Here is a 25,207-nt window from a genome sequence, read left to right as displayed (position 1 = left end):
GGCTCCTCAACTTACACCACGACCCTCTCTGACTGCAAGTCTTCAGGCCGTATTACCAGGAGAATCATGGAAGAGCAAGCTGGCTAGACTCACAGAGGGGTGGGGTCAGTTGAGATAAGGCACATTTCAGTCATGATGTCATGGACTGGCAGGCTCGCCCGTATGACTGACAGTGTGCCTTTTCGTGGCGTGGACATCACCTTCACACCTTGCTTCCAGTATCCCTAGAAACCTAACCTGCGAGTCCATCCCCAGTTCCTCTTTATCTAAGAGCTCCGATAAGCTCATGACCCCCTGAGCGTTCACTCACATGAGAAAGCAGGAAAGAGCTTCTGCATCAGGACTCTGGGGAAGGTGTCTCCGGGCCAGTGGCTTGAGGCGCTGCCACCGTCGGAAGTTACTGTACACGCTCTGGTGGTTAGAGCAGTCCTCCTGCGAGGCATAGGGCTGGTTGGTGTCCAGGCTGCCCTCCCTGGAAGTGCCATGTGGCCATGGCCCAGAGTTCACTGGGCGACTGTTAGGGGCCATCTGGGCAGCTGGTGGTGGAGCTTGAGGAGGAAAGCCTGGGGTCCAGCCTCCCTTGCCAGCCTGAGTAACTCCAACAGCTGGAGCAGTCACAATGGTCTCCATCGCAGGGGTTGCTAAGAATATGGGTGCAGGACATGCAGCACTCCCGCTGAGGGCCCCTGGAGCGCTCCAGTTGAGGGGGCCCTGAGGAACGATAAAGGTCTGAGTCTGGGGGGCCTGCACTGGCCTCCCTTGTGACCTGACTTGGACAGTGAAGTTGCAAGCCCCAGGGGCACTGGGGCCACAGCCACCATTAGCCACCAAAGGCATCCTGGGGAAAGCTGGCAGCCGCAGGCTGCTGCCAGGAGGGAATGCGGGGGTGATGAGAGGTGGCAGGTGCTGCTCCCAGGGTGGCCAGTGCTGGGCGCCAGGAATGGGTGGAGGAAAGGACACTGCCATGAAAGTAGACAAGGAGGCACCGGGGTTCATGGTGACATCCGTTCCCAGCACTGCAGATGCTGTTGAGGCAAAGGAAAGGAGTGAATGGAGGAGGAGAATGGGCAAGTGGGACTGAGGCTTTCTGCGGCATCAGAGTGTAAATCTCCACAGATGAGAGACTCTTGGACAAGGGAAACTGCAGCGTGCAAATGTCTTCAAGTGATTTTCATGCCCTGACCTCCAGTTGAGAATTATTCCACTGGTGACCCCACGCCCATCCACCAAGCTCCCTGACCCCTGCCTGCCGAGAAGAAATTGCCTCAGCAAGCACTCACTTGGAGAGCCTCCCTAAGGCACACCCTGGCACCTAAGCTTCACAGGCTGTCTCCCAAGACCTGGAGCTGTGTGGACATCTGCTCTGTGAGAAATGCCCCTCAGCCGGCGTACTAGCAGGTGGGGCCTTCTGCAAGGTAAGTTCTAGGCCCCCAAAGGCCCTTTGTGGACAGGCACTGTGTAAAATATTAGGGCCCCACCTCCTCCTCAGTCCTCCTTTTCCTGATGCTCAGTATAAATCCCCTCTTTCTTTCCTAGCCTCACAAAACAAAACAAAATGCTGGAAAATATCTCTAATGGAATCCTGATACAAACCCATGACACTGGCCCAGAAAGCACCTGCATCTCCGAACAACCCACAGCAGATACGTAACATGGGCCAGGTCCTGCCACCCCTTCCCCAGTGCCCAGAGTCACTGTCATCAGTCAGGAGTTCTGTTCCTAGGGGCTTGGGGTGGTCTGAGAAGTAGGCGCGTGTCCCTTAGATTCTGTCATTTCACAGCCAGTGATGGCTGCAGAGGATTAAACAAGGGCCAGGGAATTGTCATGTTACATTGGTCGTGGGAGTATAGACTGCCTGTGGTCCTTCCCCTTCCAGCTCCCAATAACGGAGAGACAATCTGAGATGCAGGCATAAGCCAGATGCCATGGCGATCAAGTTGTCTGAAACACATCCCTGTTCAGGAGAACAAGGTACACACCACGGTGCACCTAACTCACCAGAACAGATGTCATAGGACGTTTAATAGTAACACAGAAGATCATCTTCCTGATCCTGGGCTACACTCCTTCCCCCTTTAAAAGAGGAAGCAGGCTTCATAGACATTCCACCCGAAACAACCCCACTCCACATCTGTTCCCTGTCCATGAAGGAGTGACCTGAAATAGGAACAAACTCTTCCTCTCAAGGCAGCCTGAGGGTCCACCATGAGATACTGGACAAGATGAAGTAGGTCTGAAGTACTGCCATTCCACAAAAGGAAGAACAATTCAGAGCAACTCAGGAACCTGAGCCCTCTCTTGGCTGAAGTTACTCGTAATGGTTGCCCATCCCCTGTTGAATCCAAGGCAACAGTTACCTGAACTGACAAGTGAGCTCTGGGCTGGGAGGAGTGGACGAGGTGTGGGCTGCGGCAGTTAGAGTAACCCCCTGCCTAGCTCTCGGAGAGGACACTTCACTGCAGGTGTGGCCACACACAGCCCCATTGAATAGTTTTCTCACCAAGACCATCTCTCCCCACGGCCCCCTGAGATACAGTATGCTCCTGTTCAAACCCCTTTGAAAGATATGGTGAGGCAAGCTTCAGGTGCCTGAGGAACACAATACAGCTCTAGGCTTTCCTCATGACCCTCCCTGTGTCACCACCAGGACATCACACACATCCTTACACACACGTTTCAAAGTGGCTTGTCTCCCTTCTAGAAAGAATCAGACTGTCTGCTGCCATCCTTTCTCCATAGCCAGGGCAATTCCTCTGGATCCACCTCCAACGACCCCTCCTCCCCAGGGCAGTCTCAGGTTTCTTCAGGCTCCCCAGTCTCCCCAGGTGAAATGTCCTTGTGCGTCCAGTGCTCTCTTCTCCCTCTACTTCAGTCCAACTAGGTGCCCACAGTTAAGTGTAACATATGAACCTGCAGGATGTGAGGATGGCAGGGTCTCTGAGAACACACCCCCAGCCTATAGGCTTACCTCCTATTGAAGCCATCCTGCAGGCTTGGGCACGGACTACTGCTGCCTGGTAGCCTCAATGAGAAAAGTCAAGACCAGGAGCCAGAGAGCGACCTGCTTCAGCAAACGCTCGGGATCCAAGTCAACGAGGGACACGTTTGAAAGTAAACAGGAAAATGCTGGCTGAACCGTTCTGCGGTGGGGGAGGGCCAGAGGGCACGTGGGTCGGGGTGGCGTGCGCTGGGGGGACATTCCACGAGGGCTCTGGCAGGTAGGCAAGAACCGGAAGTTCCTTCCACCTCCCACAGTGGCAACACAATTGGCGTGTGCCTCTTTAGGCAGTTTATAAACTGTTGTTTTGATTCACGGCACCGAGGTTGAGCATGACAGTCCCTTCCTTTCACGTCTTTATCCATCAACCTAGGTTTTTTTTTTTTTTTTTTCTTTTTTTTTTTTTTGCGGTACGCGGGCCTCTCACTGTTGTGGCCTCTCCCGTTGCGGAGCACAGGCTCCGGGCGCGCAGGCTCAGCGGCCATGGCTCACGGTCCCAGCTGCTCCGCGGCATGGGGGATCTTCCCAGACCGGGGCACGAACCCGTGTCCCCTAGCATCGGCAGGCGGACTCTCAACCACTGCGCCACCAGGGAAGCCCTGGAGCTTTTATAATGAAGGAAAACTTATATGATTTGCAACCAATAACTTCATACTAGAGGAATGGTGAGGCAAAATATTGTACCCAGGCACTCGAGAAAGGCAGGCTTCCTTGTTGCTTCCTCCCTTTGTTCAGTCATTCAACCAATTATTTACAAGATTCTCACTCATAATTCTGATACAGTATTTGAAGGACTCTTCTCAAGGCCACTGATACAAAAATTGCACTGTGCAAAAATTAGCCAGTCCCAATACTGCAATCACTTTTGTAATACTTCAAAATCCTACACCCCACAGACAGAGATAATCAAATTAGCCCAAATGTAACTTGGGAAGACCAGTCACAGAAGGGAGTATCTAAAAGTCCTTTGGATCATGATCTCTGACTATTCCTGCACAGAAGGTGGGGGCGGGCATTGACTACTGAGAAAAAACATCTCTGGACATGCATCACAAGCCTCAGAAGACAGTTCATCTTCCACTCAATCACGAAACATTAAAGAAACGAAGAGATACCATGTTTGTGTCTTGTGGAGTTTTCAAGTCTGCACTTGGAGGCGCTTAGTGCTGTTACATGTGAGGGGTCTTCAGAGGCATCCTGTTGAGTGAGAAATGCTCTAATCTTGCATTTGACCAGAAAGCGGATCTGATGATTGAAGTTTCTTTGGGAAGTATTACAAAGTCAGGTCAGTAAGTTGATCCCGCTACTATTTTTGTTGTTGTTGTTTTATTGTCAACTGAAATTCTGCAAGATATTATAAAAAAGGAGGGAGGGAAAATAAAATTGTTCCCATACTACCTGTTGAAATTGGCCCAGATTGTCAACTCTTTCTCAAAATTATTTTTTAAAAAAACCCAAAACCGTACAAAGGAAACACCTGTGAACACGGAGAAAAAATATTCTAGTAGAGTAAATGCGTTGGAAAAACTCTAGGAACGGAGTCAGGAGACAGTATCTTAAGAGTGTTTCCCAGGTCTGAAATTCTTTGCTAGCATTGTTCTTTAACGGAAACTTCAGGTGTGCTAGGAAAAAGGACCTACTGTTTTTTGAAAGGCATTAACAAGAACCAAGGAACGGCAGTCCAAAGGGCATGAAAGTACTTGCCCCAATTTGAGGCTACTGTGCTTACAGCGGAGCTCTCCAGAACTCTTTGTAGCTAAGTGCATGGGTTTCACGAGTGCAATATAAAACTCACGAGTGCACATTTCACAAGAGTTGGTTTTAAGAAGAGACCGTCACGAAGGTTCCCAGCGAGGAGCGTCGCCAGAGAAGTTCCGCAGCTTGCCCGACCCTCCATTTCTGTCCTCCCCTGCAGAGACCTCCTAGGCCCGCGCACCGCGCGCCTGCACGCCCGCGCACGCCTGTGCACGCCCACTGGGGCGGGTCTCTCGGGCACGGCGGACCGCCGTCCTCCAACAGCTCCCGGCGTCTGCTGGGGCAGTTTGCTCCGGAAGACAGGAGCGCATGCGGGAGCGCGGAGGGTGGGGCCCCAATGGCTGTCCGGCGGGGGAGGGGCCTGCCATGGCGGCCTGTAGAGTCAATTCTAGGAATCCTGAGGTAAGGGGTACGGGGAGTTTTCACCCCTCAGGTGTCACCGCTCTGCACTGTTGTTCACCCTGTGGGTTATTTGTGCCCTTGTCCATGTAAGGAGACTCCCCACAATGTGGATTCACGCCCCCATAGAGCTCGATTCCCTTGAGATGTTTACCCCAGGATTATCGGCACCACTGGGGAGCCGGCTGCATGAAGGGTTCAGTGATTGCGGGGCCTACAGTGGGGGCTAAATAGTGTGTGCGAGCTATTAAACAGGTGCCGTTCTAGTCTGCGCGTTGTGAAGAGTACAAAAGCTAGAGGGAAGTTCTTGCGAGTTGAAAACCCTCATCTGGTTCCGAAGGTGTAGCTCAGGTGATTGGAAAATGAGTGAAGATGGAAGGAACACACTCATCGTTTCACTAGTGTCTTCCTTCTTATCATAAAAACATCAGTCAACACTTAGGTTCAAACTGCATTCTTTTGTCAGTGATGCGAGCAACTTTGCTGAATGTGGTAATAAACATGTATTTGTAGTCTGGTGTCAAATCATGATTGATTTGCAAGCATAGATGGGGTCTGTACATACTTAATTGGTTGGTGGGAATCTGATAGGTAGTCAAATGTGTGGGTTGGTTTTGTCCGTGGATATTTGTGTTTGAAGGGAGGTCATGCCGGTGTTTTTGTGAGAGTGTGTAAGAGTGAGTGTTGTATTTGGAGGGTGTTGAGATGTGACGCAGGCATACTCAAGGAGTTGGTGGTTAGGTGTTTGTAATTTGGTGTTTGGGGAATATGTTTACATGTGTTTTTTTCACCCCTGAATTTGGGGATTTGTGTGTGTGTAATGGTGGATTTGGAAGGATTATCTGCATATGCGTAAGGGCAATGTCAGGAAAAGTAGTGGTGTATATTACTTTGGGTGTCCAGTGTGTTAATTTTGTATATTTGGGGAATGTAGGCTGATCATTTGTGTATTCAGGGCATGTTGTATGGTTATGGGGTGTTTGTGGGTGTGCATTTTCGGGAGCTGTGTATGTATATTTGGATGTGTAGAGGGCAAGTCTGTGACTATTTTATGGGGCTGGTGGATGTTGAATGTGTAGGTATGTTGTGTTTGTATGATCCTGTATTCTGCAAGATGGCAGAGTTCATTCTGTGTGAGAGGTTGGGAATATGGGGTTATGTATACGCCAGTAGTGTGGTACTGTATGTGTATTTGGAACAAAGGGCGTATAGGGTGACATTATTGTCTATTTGTAGTGTACTGGGTAATCGTGGTTCTATTTGGGACTTGTGGAGAGTTGTGTGTTAAATGAGTTTGTGTGTGTATTCAAGGGGCATGGCCACTTGGAGGAATATTTGCTGAGGCTGTGCATTTGTAATTTTCAGTAGGAGCCTCTTAGGCTTATGTATTTTGGGAAGTGAGTATATGTGTATCTGATAGAGAGGTGGGGTTCTATGTTTCTACAGGGAAGATGGACAATTGCATTTGTATGTATTAGAAATATGTGATACGGGTATTTGTTAGTACTTGCATATGTGTGAGCTGGCTCCTGATAGCTAGGGATAATTTGATATATGGAAGTTGTTTCATAAATGGTTTGCTGGAGATATTTCCATGTATCTTATTTGTGTATTCTAATCCGTGTGCGTGTCCATCATCAGGTGCATGCATTATCAGAGTTTGTTCATAAGGTATGGAGTTGTTAGGAGTATTCAAAGTGTATTTCTTTGGAGAACGCTAGGGTGTTTATACATGTGTTTGGTAGGAGTAAGAGGTGGTCTGTCTATATATTCAGGGTGAGGGTAGAAACATATATATATACACACACACACATATACAGTTTGTATGTTGGAGTAGTGGTGGGGAGCTTGTATTCTGGAGAGGTAGCATAATGTATAGTGTTTGGGAGGGGATCCATATGTTCAGGGGTTAGGAATATTTGCATGTGTGTGTCCATAGGTGTGTGAGAATTGTGTATGTATCTTAGTAAGACTGCAGAGGTTGTCGGTGTTTTTCTGTTTTGAGTGTGTCTGAGCATTTGGGGTGTATACTCATGAGTAGTTTGTGGATGTGTGTATTTGTGATTTGTGAGTGTAGCAGGAGGCTTCGAGTCCTCTATGTGTCTATTTCAAAATGTAATGCCTGAAGAATTTAGTGGTGTTGCTTGTATGTGTGTTCTCAGTATTAGTGAGGTGGACTTATATGGACAGTTGACCCTTGAACAACATGGGTTTGAACCACACGGGTCCACTTATAGTGGATTTCTTTTTCAGTAACTACTACAGGACTACTACAGGATCCATGGATGCAGAGCCACTGCACGGAGGGTTGGCGCCCTAACCCCCAAGCTGTTCAAGGGTCAGCTGTATTTGATAAGTATAGATTATTTGTGTCTGTGTGTGTTTGAGTTCCTGGGGCTTCTGGGGTATGTATTCTGTGGGACGTGAGAGTTTAGTTTGTGTGTTTGGAAACCAGTAGGCTGTGTGGGTTCTGTGTGTGTGCAGGAGTCCTGCAGTCTATGTATTTTAGGGCTGTGGGGTTGCATATGGGTCTTTTGTTGGGTTGCACATGAGACAGTTGTGTACTTGGTGACCCTGTGTGCTTAGGTACTCAGTGTGTACATCTGGATGGCATATTGGTTGCACATGTTTGTTTTCAGGCCCATGTTGTGTGTGTATATATAGTTGTGAGAGTGGAATGTGAATATTCAGGGTGAGTAAGGTTTCATCTGTAAAAATTTAGGTAGTAAGAGGTGGTCTGTTTGTGTATTTATTCAGGGTGAGGGTGTGTGTTCAGGAGATATATATATATGTACAAACACAAATGTGTATGTGGTGTCCTTTTGGTTATATATCTGTGGTGGGAGTTGAGAGTTCTCCTTGGGGTGTAAGTGGATTCTGTGCACATATTCACAGGAAAAGTTATGGAATGTGCTGGAACTGGTTCATACTGTCTTGGGAGAGTCAATGGTGCATATCTCTTCCCAGCTGTGTGTTTAGTGATGTCAGGTGGGTAGCTTGAAATTGGTCCTGCTGGGAATATTTATACCATGTAGATACCATAAGTGAAGTCTTTCCCGCCTTTCTCGGAGAGCTTTTTATCAAGCACTTAGCAGCGTACCACTGATGTGCGTGTTTGGATTGTGTATGTGTGAAGCAAGAATATTTGGGCATCGGTGGGTACGTATGGGACCCTCATGTGAATTGTGAGTGGGGCATCTGGGGCTATGGGCCCTTGTATATGTGCATTGACCCTGGTAATTGTGAATCATTGCATTGCTCCTATCAGGTTGGTCTGTTCTTTAGGGCCAGAGAATCCCCATAAATGTTGTTGATTCCCAGTAGAAATCATGCAGATGGATACAGGGGTGTCTGTACCTTAGGCAGGTGGACACTCCTTCAGCATTTGTGTGGTCCTAGCATCTGGGTCCCTAGAAGGGGGCGCCTGGCGAACAGATGGCCATGCAGAGCAGAACCTTCACAGGTGTGTTGTTGGCATGACAGGCAGCAATCAGAAAGTCATGGGGCTTCCTGGATAGGAGGTCAGATGACCAAGGGCTCTCCCAGGAAAACCCCCTGAGAATCAGTTGGACAGCTACAGGCGTTCCTGGCTCTTCTGTGGCACAGCGGACGTGCAAGGACACCCTCCACATGGGGTCCAGAGCCATGTGTCCCTGAGCCCAACTGCCCCAGGGTGGTGGGAACTGTTGCATATCAGGCTGGTCAACTGTATCACTAGGTCTCAACCAACCTGTCTCATGGAAACCTAAGTCCTCACGGATAGGCAGGACCTCTAGGGATCACTGAGCTGACAAGGACAGAGGTAGGGAGGCTTTGTCACTGAGGGAGAGTTGGGGACTGAGACCTGGAGAGCCTGGGGAGTCCCACTCTGAGGAGATACGGCTCTGATGTTCCCAAACCCTTTAGACATGTTCTCTGTTCTTTTCTGAAGGCTCAAGATGCTTCTAGCAGTGGGAAGCTTATCTCAGTTTCATGTTTCTCTGATAGCATGAACTGACGGTTTTTTTTTTTTTTTTTTTTTTTTTTTTGGCTGTATGTGGGCCTCTCACTGTTGTGGCCTCTCCCCTTGTGGAGCACAGGCTCCGGACGCCAGGCTCAGCAGCCATGGCTCACGGGCCCAGCCGCTCCACAGCATGTGGGATCTTCCCGAACCGGGGCACGAACCCGTGTCCCCTGCATCGGCAGGCGGACTCTCAACCACTGCGCCACCAGGGAAGCCCGAACTGACGGTTTTATTCACTCTTCCACATCGAGCTGCAAACCCATCAGAGGGAACCATGTGATCGTTGTAGCCACCAGCTGACCCCACAGCCACCTTGTGCCTGCCTTGGACCCACCCAAGCATTTCTGAGCCTTCTTTATGGTGAGTCTTGTGGCCTTTTCTCCCTCATTGTGACTCCTCCTGCCAATAAAACATGCTGTGAATGTTAACAAAAGGAAACCTGCACTAGAATTGGAGTCTGGAAGGCCCGTAGAGGGAGCTCTCATGCCGTGCCACTCATCATCAATTACCCCAACAGGAAGAGGTCATTTACTGACCCCAAAGAGGAAGTGCAACCACTTTACTACCCCAGCTGGAGGAGGGAAGACTTCCTTCCTGGCCAGCAACAAGAAATAGAAAATAGAAGTAGCTAATAGAAAATTCCACAGTTTAGCCAATGAGACGCCGTTGTCATCTGAAGTTTTACTTTCCTCCAGTGAACTTTCATTTTTTCCCTTGATGATGACTTTCTTTCCTTGTCCCACCCTCCTTACTATACAAGTCTTCTGGGATTTCCCTGGTGGTCCAGCAGCCAAGACTCCGCGCTTCCAATGCACGGGGCATGGGTTCGATCCCTGGTCGGGGAACTAAGATTTCCACATGCCATGTGGCATGGCCAAAAAAAAAGAAAGCCTTCCATGTTGTGTAACCCGTTGGAGTATCTCCCTTTCTATCAGATGAGATGCTGCCTGATTCATGAATCGTTTAATAAGGCCAATTTATTCAAAATTCAAAGTAAATCTTCCAATTTACTCCGTTAAATTTTGTTTTTTAATACATTGGGGGCATGCAGAGGTGGCCACTAACAGTTTAGTATGTATCCCTCCAGAAATGTTCTGTATAAAAATATGTATGTGCACTTTTCTAAAATCCACTCTTATGATTGCTACTGCTAACAAGATGATTTTATGATTAAATGCTTATCTTTTTTAAAAGAAAAAGGTAAATATATTGGTGGCAGTGATGGGATCTGAAGCAAATTTCTGATAACATTTGGGACAAGGAGGAACAGGTGTGGTGCCCACAACTCCTTTGAGTTCACTGTCTTTCTTGCCATTCCTGAAGGTTGTTGGTAAGCTCCTCTTGGTTTGAGCTCCATTCTCTTTGCGTTTGTGCTCCCAATCTAATTGGCTTTCCTTTACAGGGCAGGTCAGTTTGGCTGGTAGAGGATTCTCCTTGAGGCCAAACCCCTAGCCTTTCAGATGGAAATTCCCAGGACATAGTAACATCTCTTGGTTATTGCCAGTATATTTTTGAGTGGTAAACCATAGCCCCTAATATTGTTCCCTGGATTCCACACTGGGCACTGCTGACAGTGTAGTCTGCACTTGCCCATCTGTTTGGAATCAGCCCCCAGTTTCCATGCTTGGAGCTGTTGGTGGTGGCTATAGTTCTCCATTTTGTTTGGAATCAGTTTGCAGTCCCCCTTCCTTGGGATTTGCCGTTTGGATCTTTTTCCTCAGTCCAAGGATCCCTGGGAATCGGTGGTGGTGCATACCAGGCCTTCTTTTGTCCAGGACATAGTAACATCTCTTTGTTACTGCTGATATATTAAGGCGCAGGTTTTTTTGTGTGTTCTTTTGGGTTGACAAAGGCTAGCTAAGGAAATGAGATCCTTTATCGCCCAAGAGTTGAGAATGCCAGCTTCTGGCACACCTGCTTATTTTATATTTAAGAACTATGGTCCTGGAGGTTGTAGATATTTAGAAAGATGGAAAAATTATACTAATATTGATCTAGAATTACAGTGGTCATTGTGGGGCATGTTCCAGTTAGACAAGATTGTACATTTAAGGAAACCACTAGAGAGCAAGGGTTCACAGATTGCACAGGGAGAATGAGATGCCTGCTTTACTTGGTATGTAAAAGTTTACAGACGGTTTCAAGATTCCAAAAGAGCTTCGTTTAGAGACTTAGAACAAAAAGCTAATGAAAAATTAAAGAGACAAAAGGTACCTGAGACAAAAGACCGTAGGACGGATGTGACTGCAGACGTACCTCCTACTGTCCCCCCCTTTCCGTTGTCACCCGAGGACTCTTGTGTTACTCATTTCCTGTCTGAAGTACTTCTCTATTCCAAAGAGAATATTTAACAATTGCCATTTAAAGTAAAACTACCTGAGGTTGCAGGTGAGCCCCCTCAGGTGTCCTTTACCCCTTGGTCAAAGACTGAACTGAGAGCTGTAGTCAAAGAATTCTCTAAACCTTGGAGGAACCCCCAACATTTTTTAAAGAATTTAGAGTCACTGTCAGGGCATATGTCCCCAAACTGCTAGATCTTTATCCACTTGTACACATGTTGGTAGGACTGGGGGAAGCCCCAGAATGGATGTGGGAAGCAAAATGACATAATCCCTAGGATGGTATTCAAGATCCTCAACCTAAAAAGGCTTGCAGAATAACAACTAACCTTTTATAAGCTATTCCTAAAATCTTCCCTGCTCACACTTGGTCTGTTATTAATTGGCCTAATAATGATTGATGTATTATTCACTCGTACAAACAAAAGAGGGGTGAATCTGTGGAAGACTTTGGAACCAGTTTGGAAGCTCTCTTTTTACAGCAGTTGGTGTTCCAAGGAATAAAAAGGCCACTCAGCCTGCTTTAACTGTCCTCTTTGTAAGTGGATTATCTTCTGAGATGAGTGGATTGATAAAAGGGCAGAAAAGAGGGTGGGAGGCTATAGGCCTGACTGAACTCGTGACTATAGCTGAGCATTTTGAAAGGACCTTGGAGCAAGATCACAAACAGAAATCCACCAAGCTCATAGCCTTACAGTTACAACAGCTCTAAGGCAAGGGACACAAAATGACACCTGGGCCTCCCCCATTACAACTCCTAGGGGTCCATGATCAATTTGATGACCCAAAGTTGATGTTTCATTTGTAATCAGTGAGGACACTGGAAAAAGAGGTGTCCTCAAAAGTCCTATGCAAACTCTTCACAAATGCTCTCGTATCTGTCTCAAAGGGAGGGCCCCCCATGACCCTCTCCCCTAGTTGGCAGAACTCCAGAGGTTCTCTGGTAAACTATTAGCAGCAATGACCTTAAACAGCCCAGAGGAAAATATAATGAAAAACGGCCAAATTTTAGTTGATACTGGAGCTATGCTTTCTACTTGAAACCCCACTCTCATATTTTACTTTGAAATCTACATTAAACTCTAACCCTAACTGTAAACATAATTACCTAACCCTTTAACACCCTACCCCTAGCCCTAACCAGAGCTGTGCTTTCTACTCTAAATCCCACCCTCAAAGAACAACAGGTCCCTCTGAGTAAAGAGGATGTTTCCATAGTGGGAGTACCTAATACAGTTCAGAGAGAATTTTTATCTCAACCAAGATTCCTTTCTGCTATGCAGTATAGCCCCAGTTAATCTATTCAGTAGAGATCTCTTTTCTAACTTCAAAGGGCCAGTACATTTTGCCTCCAGTGAAGATCTCACCTTAAAATTTCCTGATCAACGTGAACCTGATCAGTTATGTTCCTTACAATCTGTCCTGGACCTAAAAGCGGAAGTTCAACAAAAGTTCCCTAATTGGATGGAGATGCCTGCAAATTTGGGGGCTACTTCTGACAGGATGCCTGCAAATTTGGGGGCTACTTCTGACAGTGTTAACATGAGAAGAATAAAAAAATGCAAACCTATAAAGATTCAGATAGATGTAGCTAAACCTCTCCCTAGGTTTCCTCAACAGCTATTAAAGCCTGCGGTCATACAAGGTCCCATAGCTATTGTAGAAGACCTAATTGCCCAGGAGGTAATCATTCGTGTACTCGTCCCTGCAGCATGCCAATCTTGCCTGGTTGGAAACCTGGCAGGATGGCGATCTGTCCAGGACTTGGGAGCTGTTAATAAAAATAGTTTTTCCCTGTTTTCCTGTTGTTCCAAACCTAGCCACCCTTGTGTCACAAGCTTGAACTGACTTGAAATGGTTTACAGTTGGAGACCTTTGTTCACCTTTCTTCAGCATCCCGGAGACCCAACAGCAATATCTACATGGCTTTACTTGGAACAATCAACAATATACCTGCACTTTTATGCCTCAAGGGTTCACTGGGACTCCTTCTTTTTTCCTCCCAAGTACTTCACCAAGATTTAAGTACCCTCTAGTTCCCTGAGAAATCAGCCTTTTTACCATATGGAGATAACCTCCTGCTGTACTCAGCTACTGTAAAGGTTCCATAAGGCATTCATAAAAGATTCCATTTATTTGCTGCAACAGTTAGCTGAGAAAGAACAAAGGAAAAATTACAATTATCCGTAGACGCTGTTCATTACCTAGGATGTAATCTAAGCACTGAAGGAATTCAGCTATCTCCAGAGAGAATTAGGCTGATACAGGAACTTCCTAGACTCACAACTAAGTGCTAGCATTGTGGATTTCTAGGTTTAGCTGGTTATTGCAAGCTCTAGGTTCCAAATTTTTCTGTTACCTCTTCCACTCTATGAACTTATTAAAGATTTAGTTCCTGAATCCTTTGCTTGGGAAGATAAACATAAGCAGGTTTTTATAAGGCTAAAACAAGCACTGCAAGAAGTGCCTGCCTTAGGGTTACCCAAATGATCAGGTTCAGGTTGATCCGGAAACTTTTTTTTTTTTTTTTTGCGGTACGCGGGCCTCTCACTGTTGTGGCCTCTCCCGTTGCAGAGCACAGGCTCCGGACACGCAAGCTCAGCGGCCATGGCTCACGGGCCCAGCCGCTCTGCGGCATGTGGGATCTTCCCGGACCGGGGCACGAACCCGTGTCCCCTGCATCGGCAGGTGAACTGTCAACCACTGCGCCACCAGGGAAGCCCGATCCGGATACTTTAAGGTGAGATCTCCACTGGAGGCAAAGTATATTAGCCCTTTTAAGTTCGAAAAGAGATCTCTACTTAATAGATTAACTTTAGGTTATTCAAAACCTTTTCCTTTATTTGTGCATGAAAGGCATAATCAGGCCGCGCAGAACTGTGTGAGCATGGTAGTAAACACAGGCCTATTGCCTGTTACAGCATACAACTTGATTCAGTTGCTTTTGCCTGTCTCAGGTGTCTTAAGGTTATAGCCACAACTGCAAATTTAGTGGAAGCCTTGGCAGATTTGACTCTAGGAAATGAAGTTTATTTGCAAACTCCACACCTTGTCCACAGTCTTCTTAACGCTGAATTGACAACATTTCTCTGCAAGTATCACTGGATTAACTTCCTGTGAAATCCTGCTTTCACCACCTAATCTTTAAACGTCACACCGTTCTCAATCCTGCTACACTACTACCTCTGCCTCACAAAGGTGAGGGCCGTGACTGCCAGGTATCAGTGTCCCATGGGAATTCCCTGGGAGTCCATTGGTGAGGGCTCCGAGCTTCCACTGCAGGGAGCGCGGGTTGGATGTCTGGTCGAGGAACTAAGATCCCACAAGCCACATGGCGCGGCCCAAAACAAAAACAAAACAAACAGAAAACAGTGTCCCGTTTTGTGACACCGTGTCCTGAGTAAACATGTTACCAAGTCCAAGCTTGCTCTGCTTGCCGCACGACAGGCCATAAATCGGAGATGAGGTGTTGAGGCAAGGAATATGACCTTATTCAGAAAGCCAGCAGACCGAGAAGATGGCAGAGTAAACTCTCAAAATAACCATCTTATCGGGGTTTGGGTGCCAGTTTCTTTTATAATACAGAGATGGGGAGGAGATGAGGAGGTAAAGTAAGAAGGCCATAAGTTGTGCAAATAGCCCCTGGAATGGCCAGCCTCGGGGAGGAGATGTGTTAATTTCTTCTTAATTGTAGCCATCCACAGGTGGAAGGAGTCCATATGTTTCCCTGAACAAAGGCACTTTAGTTTAACATTCAGACAGAGGGACAGGGTTCCCCGAGGCAGGCCATTATGTACAGGTACAGACAGTATCCTTGTAGTGAACAAAAGCAGCAGAAGGCAAAGGTTAAAGTAAAAGGAACAGATCCCATGTGGAGTCCGATTTGGCTCTTCCCTGTTACAATTCCCTACTGTCAATGTCCATTCCACAGTCTTGTGGATAAAAGGGGGTGACGGCCCTTCTAATTGCTTCATCAGATGGATCTTTCCGGGAGTGTCCACCATTGGTGCCGGTGTTCCAAACGCTGGGTTTTTGGTTTTTTTGTTCCTCTCTGGAAAGTGTGTCCTTTACACCTGTAGCCTTAAAAAAATATTCTCAGCCTAAAAGTTGAGAGTTACGACCTCTTTGATGGGAATTTTGAGGGCTTCAAGCCTGGGAGGCAGCATCTCAAGTTAAGGAATTCATCACTTTTCCATGTACGGGAAGATGCAAGGGTCTGGGCTCACTGAAATCAGTCATTTGATATGTACCTCAGCTGTCTGGGGCCTGTGTCCTATATTCTCATATCCTGAGTTTCGTCAGGGCTCACCGGCTCACGTTGGGGGGCTGCAGTCGCTAATGACTGATGTGTCAGGAAATATTCCATTTCTCAGATCCTCTCCTCTTGGTCAGGATTTTGACCCATATTTGGGAGACGTTTCAGGATCAAATTTTGTCCCACGGCGCTGGGAGGCTCATCCCAGGTCAGGGGAGAATTCTTGATATGCCACTCCAGGTGCTAGTTTTTGGATTAGGCCCTATTGCTAATTAAAGATCTTCTGGATCCTCTATCTAATTATGATCCAGGAGACATTTTCCCTTGTTGCTTCCTCCTGTACCTAGAATCACACTATTACAATTATTTCATGTTATAAATGTGGTCTATTTTCTCAAGATGTTTAGCCATTGAAGTATTGTTGGAGGCCTGGTTCCATACTGGGTACTGTAAGAGACGCCAGTCTTATAAAGTAGACAGGATATAAGTAATGCAGCTAGTAATGTTAACAAAGACACACTACAGCAGGGAGACACAAAGAGCAAACAATCTGGAAACAAAGAACAATGATCAGTATAACTACTTGTAATCCAATTGCAATAGCGAGCGACCAGAGGTACCATAACTGATTTAGTGAGCCATCCGCTGTTTCAGTGTACCAGCAGTGCGTACTTAGACGTGCATGGCTTAATCTTTGGGACAAGCATATGCTACTGGCAGGATCACCCAGGTAGAGAGAAAAAGATAAATGTTTCAATTCTGCTTATAAGGGTATAATTTAACAAATGACTGTAAATCATAATGAGTTGAAGGGGAGCGTTTTGCTTACACCTGGAAAACACAGAGTTAAAACAGTCATTTTTCAGATAGAAACCATAAAAATTATAACCATAATTATAACCAAAATTATAACCATAAGTATAACCCTTTTACCCAGGCATGTGCAACTAATCGTTTTTGTTAACAGCTTTATGAAGCCATCAGGTTTCCCATTAGAATTCTTCAAGTTCTTACCCAGCTCACCTTTATGGTTTGAAAATCAGAAACTTGTATTTATGCAAAGGTCCTTTCTATAAATCTTCTTGAAGAGGAAGCATTTTTGCAAAGGCATCAGAGTGAAACCATGACTGTGTACAATGGTGAAAGACTTAAGAAGGCACGTTTCAATCTGATTACAGTGCAATTGAGAAAGTAACGTGGTTACTGCGGTGACATGCAACACTTTCAGACAATAAAGAGAATTCTGACTGGTAACATTTTACCAGGACATACCAGATTTTAGGAACTCCATATAATCTGTAGAATACCTGTGTCATTTGGCATACAATAGAACCTAAGAAGATTTATTGCTTATTTGACAACACTTCCTGTGTCATTCAACCTAATTAGTTAATATCTCTCTTTGGGGTGTTTCAGGGGCCCTTTGAAGCACCCCAAAGTTAGCTAGAGGTCAAAGGAACTTCATTATAATTTGATTTGGGTAGTTTTGTCAAAAAAATAAGAAAAGGGTTTAAAACAGATAGGATCCCATGTCACTGTGAAACAATAGTTATTCACTTAGCCAAAGTAACAATAAAAGATTTCAAAGGCAAGTACAGAACAGATCTCTTAAAAGGTAGAAAAACTTAAAATCTGGTATCAAAGGCAGTCCAAAATCTTAAGAAACCTTGTCTTCTTAACAGAGAGAAAAGCGAAATTCAAGTTGTGCACCAGCTTACTTTTAAAACGTATTTACTCAATTAAACTTATTTTAAACTTAGTCCTGACCACGTACAGAACTCTTTTTTTCAGGGTCCACTTTCCATAAACCTTCTGTCACTTACTTTAGCACAATTCTGACTTTCAAGTGGTCAAATATCTGGAGAGATTAATTTTAGATAGACCTTCCTAAAAGATAAGTATTTTAAAAAGTTCACCTAAAGCTCTTACCTCATTTGCCTTTTCTTTCCTTAAAAGTTTCTTCACATCAAGTTATTTCCTTGCTGACAAATTTGCAACAGATATAACAAGATTTTATTTAGCTTATATTAAACGTAGGCACAATAAAAGTATTATACTTAATGTTGATGACTCTAACAGCATGTCTCTATTAATTAGATCAACAAACGAACGTTAATACCAGGTCTTAATTAATACTGACTATTTCCCAGTTCACATGAACCTGAAGCTCATGTAGCTCAGTTTCTCTTGTATTTAGAATAGTTTGGTGTGTAAGTGCTTACTTTTCTTTAAGCCAATTAAATAGAGCTCATCCACAAATCAACCTCAGCAATGTTATCCAAAGACAAAGACACATACAAGGACACAAACATACAGAGACGTCATGGTTGTCATTTCAGAATTTCAGCACTGAGTCAGGTACAGCCATGTGAAGCCCATCAGTTTAGAAAAAGAGGTTGGATTCAAATTAGGTTTCTGGCAGATGGAACAAATCCAACTCACTTGTCTAGATGGCTGAATTTTTACAGAAAAGACACTTAGGTTTTTGATTTATCCTTGATAAGTCAGTTTCTAAATTACTTTACCCTCTTTCAAAAAGGTGCATTTTAGAAAGATGGCAGAGATGAGAGTTCCTGAGAAGACCAGAAAGGACATTTGCATCTCAAAGATACAGGCAAGTTTTTCCTAGGATGACTTTGTTTCCCCTTTGTTTAATATTTACAAGCCTCTTAAGATAAACAGGGAGGGTTTGGGGAGTGGTATCTATTGGAGAGTCAATCAACTCGTTCCCCACTGTCAAAGTTCCCTGGGGCTCCTGTGGGGAAATTAGAATCGGACGCCTCAAGGCCAAGGGAGTCCCCTGGCCTCTTATAGGATGTCCGCACAAGGGAACTTGCCCTGCTGTGGATGTGGCTCCCAGTCCAAATTGGGTGGCTTGTGGAGTCTTAGATGGTGATACTAAATCAGGCTCCTGTCCTCTGGGGGTTAACACAGAAACTTCTATTTGATCCCCGTGGGTAGGGGAAACAGGAGGTGGTGAATATGATGGCGGCATGGGGAGAGGGTGGGCAGGTGGAACAACTGCCAGTGCAGCTTGCTGTTTTGCAAAACACTTCTAACTGCGAGATCCTATAAAAATTGAGTGAGCCATTTAGGGGCTACCGCCCTTGTGATCCTATATTTTGGGTCCACACCCTATTACAATAGTATACATGTCTTTCTTAGTCATAGGCTCAGGGCTATGTTACACCTATTTATCTACTATAGGCCCCAAAGGGCTCTCTTTCAGGGTTGATGGAGTATTTCCCATTTTGTACACCCAAACGCAAAAGACGCAAACAAATTCTGGCATCAGTGCACACAAAACCAAGACCAAAACCAAGGAACCAGTTCCCAAATCGGTTCTGAGGGGGTGTAGTGGTGTAGAGAGCAGCCGTCTAGTGCAGAAGCCCACAGGCAGCTAGGAGGAACTGTGTTAGTCCAAAGGGTCCGGGACACATAGTCCATTCTCAGCCCAGAAGGAGCAGCCAGGGGGAACCAGTGGGAGGGCTTGACTAATTGAGCTTTGTGCCTGCTATAAAGCTTATTGTTTAGCTCTTGGCCAGTAAACTATGGAGGGTTTGTACGTGGCTGCATAAATGGGTCTAAGAATGATGGACAAGTGTGGTATTCGTTGCCTCCAAAGTGTGGAGAGACCTAAGTAAGATGTGTTGGGCTTGCTATAGTGTGTTGGGGGGCTGAATAGTTAACAGCTGAGGTTTAGCTGCAAAAGGAATTTCCTGGCTTTTAGAGGATCAGTTAATGCCCAGAAATTTAATAGTTGTGGACAGCCCTTGAATTTTATGTGGGGCAATAAATAGCCCACCTGTATGTTATAGATGGGTCACCAACCATGTTAGGGCCTTGTGCACCAGTCTCCTGAGGGGCTGTGGATTAGAACCTCAGTATAGTGCCAGACGGTGCAAGGGGACCCCAGGTCTTGCCAGCAAAGACTGTGGGCAATAGCTGGGCTGTTAAGATAGCCAGTAGGCAGACAGGTTAAAACATACTGGGTGCCTTCTGAAGTAAAAGTAGACTGCAGCTGGGACTCCTTAATAACTGGTACTGAATAGAACATAACAGCTAGATTGTCACAGCAAAGTAATTCCCTGGAGCCCTTTGGATATCCTTAATGAACTGGACAATGTTGGAAATGGGAGCCTTAATAGTGGGGAGCAGCACTTATATTTCAGTAGTTGATTATAAGTCACCACTCATTAATAGCAGGTTTTAATAGCAGCCAAATGGGGAAATTGAAAAGGAGAAATGGTGTGTTTAATGACTTCTTCTTTTCATAAATTCTGAATTATGGGCTGCAATCCCACAGCCCCCTGTCATACATGTTATTGGGGGATATTTACTGTCTTAGGTGGCAGTCTTATGGGCTCCCAGTTTCAGCTTCCACCAGGAAGGCCAGGAATTTGGGTTTGTTCCAAATGGCGTTGCAGTACATCAAGGCATCCATAGCTGTAACGGGAAAGGGTAGGGCCAAAGGGGCTACCACCACTAAAAGATTTTTAATAAAGATTGTTTCAGTAGTGACATTCAATGGAAGTTGAATGCTTTCTACTCCCCTGACTACTATGCCTTGTAATCTAAAGTGTGGCCCTTGCTTATAATTGGAGGGGTTCCCAGGAGGCACTGTAATTTGAGCTCCCGTTGTCAATGAGAGCCATAAGAAAATTTGTTTATGTGTGTCCCAAGGAAAATTAGAGAAGTATATGGGCAAGTGTCCCAGAGGAGGGCCACGCTCCAGGGATCTGCCAGGTCCCTAAGGCAGAGGCGTTGGCAGAGGTCAGGGTACAGGATTCGGAGAGGTGACGGCTACCCATCACTCCAGTCTCCTGAAGAGTCTGCAGCGCCTGAGCAAAAATTTCTAACTTGTGCTCGGGCGGTCTCAAGTTGACATCATTAGGGACCCCCGATCTCCAGAGCTGCCAATACAGGGAGGTCTGTTAGTCATCTCATGAAGGATGGAGCTGTGTGATGGCACCACCCCTTGGTGGAGCTCAGTAAGGGTCCCAGAAGTCCCTATATCCCTTAAGGGTCCTCTGCTGGGTTCCTGGCCAATGGGGCAGCGGGGCCCATGTGCCTTTACTGGCAAGCGAGATTTGGGGCTTCCGAAAACTTATCTTTTTCGTATCCAGCTACAACATGGATGCAGTCCCACGCCTGTTGGACTGTATCTGACGTTTCTTTGAATCGTAACAGCGTGGCTCTACAATTAGGGGGAGCACCCTTCTCCCCCTTCCCTTGGACAAATGTTTTCTAGAAAAATTTGCCTTTCAACCATGGTATAGTTACATGTCTCTGTTTCTTGTTCATGCTGGTCATCTGATGTTTTGGTGCAATGGATGGTGACAGGGAACACCTGGAATGGAGTTTCCTCTTCCTGACTCATACGCTGCCACTTCCTGTTTAGGGTGTCCCAGTCAGCCTGGGTGGGGTCAAGGGATGACTTGCAACAGCAGCAAGAAATGCAGCAACATAGGAGGCACTTACCTCAGCGGCATTTGCCCGTTCAGGGTACCGTGATGCCCCTGGTACAGCTGCCTCTATCATCGGTTAGGGCTGTGTGGGGAACTCTTGGATGTATGTTTAGGGCATAGGATGGTTTGGGGTAATAGTAAAGCTGTGTAGAGACTGTGTATGTGTGATCTGGGGAGAGATGAGGGGCATGAGTGCCTTTGTGAGTGTACGGTTGGTGTAGCATGGTGTGGCTGGGTGGTGGGCTGCTTCTGGGTGTTTTGAGGCTATGTGTGCAGGCATTTGAGAAGAGGTAGGGGTATGCATTTTAATGCTTTGTGTGTTGGATCCGTGTGTATTCAGAGTGCAGGGGTTATACACATGCTCATCCTGTAGGGTAAGAGTTCAGGGAGTGTATTTTTGATGTGGAGGAATTTGCAGAGATTGGGGTTGTCAGTGTAAATTGGGGCTGCTAGCTGTGTGTGTATAATCAGGGGATGTGTCAGAGGCTGTTTATAGTATCTCAAGAGGGAGATGGGTGTATGTTTGTATTGGGGGTGTGAGGTCATGATGTGTTCTGGGGGGAGTATTTAGGAGAAGGTTGGAAACATTGTGTCTCTCTGATGGTATTTTGTGTTTGTCTCAGCTTCTGAGGCATTGTACATACATGGATGTTGACAGCTGTGTGCGGACTGTATGTGTTCTACTTGGATTTGGGGGGTTGTGTCTTATATTAAGAAGTCTGTGAGTTTGGTTTGAATATATTTGGCTATTGTTGAAGGGTTTGTGTGTTTGCATTGAGGGGTTATATGGGGTTGGGTGGATTTTTGTGGGGTATGAGGATTTAGGTGTTTGATTATCAGGGGCCGTTGTGGGTGTGATTTTGTATTCAAGACTGTGGCTGTGGTTTTATTGGGGTTTGTAGTGCATGTATATTGGAGCAGGAGGGTTCTGGGCACACAGTCAGGCATTTGCTCATAAGTAGGGAGTTTGTGTGTTTGAGGATGTTTGGAGCTCTGTGGGGCTCTGTGATGGTGGCACAGGTGACTGTGGGCAGGTGGAGTGTGTGTTGGGCTGGAAGGGAAACTCGAGGGCCTGTTGGGGACTGTGAGGCACCCATGTGAACTCCCACGTGGACTGACCTTTGTTCCTTCTGATCCTCTGTGGCTTGTCCGCATCCTGATCTTCTGTGGCATCTACTCCCCTGGAGTGGTCAGCGATACTCTGCTCATTCTTAGCCAGATGAGTCAGGAAATGTCACTTCCTCTGGCAGCTGGATGTGCCTCTTGCAAGTGAGTGGTCCTAGAGTCCAGGGTGCAGGACTGGTGGACAGATGCAGAGTGAAGCTGATTCCCCCATGAGCCCTCTCCTCAGTGAGGTGGCCAGGAGGTCAGGGCTGTATCTCCAGAAGGTCAGACCTGGCCAGTCCTCTCTAGAATGTGCTGGAGCGGCCAACTCGTTGAACGCACCCTGCCAGGAGATAAACAGACCCTGAGGACAATTCCTAAGGGAGAAGTCTATACCTACCCATCTTCCACTTTCTCCTTTGGATGGCCTCTACCACAAGGTAAAAGCTAAGCCCCCTCACACGGCCTTTCTTGGCCTGGTCTTACTGAGCGGCCAGTCTCTCCCCACATCCTGGCTCACTATGGGCCCTCTGGTGATACCAGCAAGAGGGCTCCCTGCATGTCAGTTCTCACCTCCTTCCCTTGGCCCATGCTGCCCTTGCTGTTTGTCCTGCTCTTACTCTCCCAAGGCTGTTAAGTCACCCTGTCCAGGTGGGAAGGATCCACTGAAAATGCACATTTGAATAATTACTGCATCACCTGAGTCTCTAGCATGTACCAGGCACTATGACGCTTGCCAAATCCCTAAAAACCCCACAAAGTGGATATGCTATTAGTTGAACTTTGCAGGTGATGAAGCTGAGGTTCAGAGGTGAGCAACCATGACCAAGTACCCTGTATGTACCAGAATATCAATCAGACTGGTCAACGTATCCAATAAAGCCAAACATTAGTCTGATCAGTACGCCTAGATGCAAGGCTGTAAAGGCGCAAAATATGTCCCAGCACGAGAAAGAGCAGTGCCAAGTACCCCAGCAAAGAAGCAGTGTTCATATCTTGCTTTCTTAATCAAAATAACTGCACATCAACCCACAATTTCCTACTCTGTTAATAGGAGAAAAATACCAATGTGCGTTGTCCTGTAAAACTACCTTAAAAGAATATGTATGATCCTGAGTGCTTTAGTAATGACCCCAAATCACCATCATGAAGTTGGGATACTTGTTAAAACACTGCAAGTCTTACACACTGGCATATAGAATCTGTAAAGTCAGTTCTTTGGGTAATGATGGTAGATAGAAGTGGCCCAGAAGGACAGAAGACAGAAAATAGAGCAGAAACGATTTGTCCAGAGGTGACAATGGGTCATAGCCAAGGTTCAAGCATTACGAGGGAGGTGGTGAAAATAGTAATGGGCATAGAGTGTAATAAGTCAAGGATATCTAATGTAGTTTCTAATGAATGTTTGTGAAAGACATATAACTAAAAAGATAATAGGCTGGGAGGTGAAACAATACAAAACATTTGATATATTTTTTACAAGGATAAAAGAAGATAGAAATGAACATTAAAGAAGTAGGTCTTTAGAAATAGAAATAGAATATAGAAAAACTATAAGATGGTTACTAACCTCACAATATGATGAGGCAACTTAGATTTATTTTGTTTAAATAAATTGGTAGACTATATTTACAGTAGTTTTAAGTTTAAAGAGAATTTTTGAGCAGAGTATTGAGTTCCCATACACCCCCTCACATCTATTCCCCAAACCACACTTTCCCCTATTATTAACGTCTTGCATTAGTGTGGGGCATTTTTTTACAATTGATGAGCCAATGTTCATACATTATTATTAACTAATATCCATAGTTTACATTACAGTTTACTCTGTTGTATATCCTATGGGTTTTGATGAATGTATGACAAGCATTGACCATTACAGTGTCATACAGAATAGGTTAAGTGCCCTCCGTTTTCCAGGATGTCCTATAGCTGAAATCATACAGCATGTATCCATTTCAGTTTGGCATCTTTCATTTAGCAATATGCGTTTAGGGTTCCTCCATGTCTCTTCCATTTAGTACTCTTATAGCTCAAGCTGCCATAACATAATACTATAGGCTTAGTGACTTTAACAACTCACAGTTCTAGAGGCTTGGAAGTCTAAGATCACGGTGCTGGCCAATTCAGTGCCTGGTGAGGGCTCTCTTGCTGGCTTGCAGACAACTGTCTTTTCACTGTGTCCTCACATGTTGGAGAGAGACAGAAAAAATTCTCTGGTTTCTTCTTATAGGGGCACTAATAGAGCCTAATCCTCATGACATCATTTAATCTAATTACCTGCCAAAGGCCCCATCTCCAAATACCATCACTTTCTTAGAGCTTGAATATATGAATTTTGGGGGAACAGAATTCAGTTGACAGTCTCATTCTTCTAACAGTATAAAATATGACTAATAAAGAAAGCTCATCATTAAATTATCTCTTTCCTAGCAATACATAGATATTTACGTGCTGTTTTAAACCATTTATATATTTTTTTACATCTTTATTGGAATATAATTGCTTTACAATGGTGTGTTAGTTTCTGATTTATAACAAAGCGAATCAGTCATACATACACACATGTTCCCATATCTCTTCCCTCTTGCATCTCCCTCCCTCCCCCCCTCCCTATCCCACCCCTCTAGGTGGTCACAGAGCACCGAGCTGATGTCTCTGTGCCACGTGGCTGCTTCCCACTAGCTATCTATTTTACGTTTGGTAGTGTATATATGTCCATGGCACTTTCTCGCTTTGTCACAGCTTCCCCTTCCCCTTCCCCATATCCTCAAGTCCATTCTCGAGTAGGTCTGTGTCTTTATTCCTGTCTTACCCCTAGGTTCTTCATGACATTTTTTTTTACATATTAATTGGAGTATAATTGCTTTACAATGGTGTGTTAGT

At 45.6% G+C, this 25,207-nt stretch overlaps 1 long non-coding RNA gene across 2 annotated transcripts; it reads left to right on the top strand.

Annotated features, from left to right (window-relative positions):
- Window positions 1-2,937: 2,937 nt before the first annotated feature.
- On the top strand, window positions 2,938-18,363 carry LOC308620024. 2 transcript variants are annotated; one of them, XR_014016288.1, is made up of 3 exons: window positions 2,938-3,111; window positions 14,591-14,692; window positions 18,289-18,363. It is a non-coding gene; the product is annotated as an uncharacterized lncRNA (long non-coding RNA). The 2 variants fall into 2 exon arrangements; XR_014016289.1 differs by lacking the exon at window positions 2,938-3,111 and adding an exon at window positions 9,414-9,515 and having other exon boundaries at window positions 14,554-14,692.
- Window positions 18,364-25,207: the final 6,844 nt, after the last annotated feature.

Source organism: Mesoplodon bidens (genome assembly GCF_964165515.1).
Source record: "Mesoplodon bidens genome assembly, chromosome: 7".
Taxonomy (NCBI): Eukaryota; Metazoa; Chordata; class Mammalia; order Artiodactyla; family Ziphiidae; genus Mesoplodon; species Mesoplodon bidens.
The sequence above is the reverse complement of the archived record's forward strand: the minus strand, read 5'-3'. Positions and strand labels throughout refer to the sequence as shown.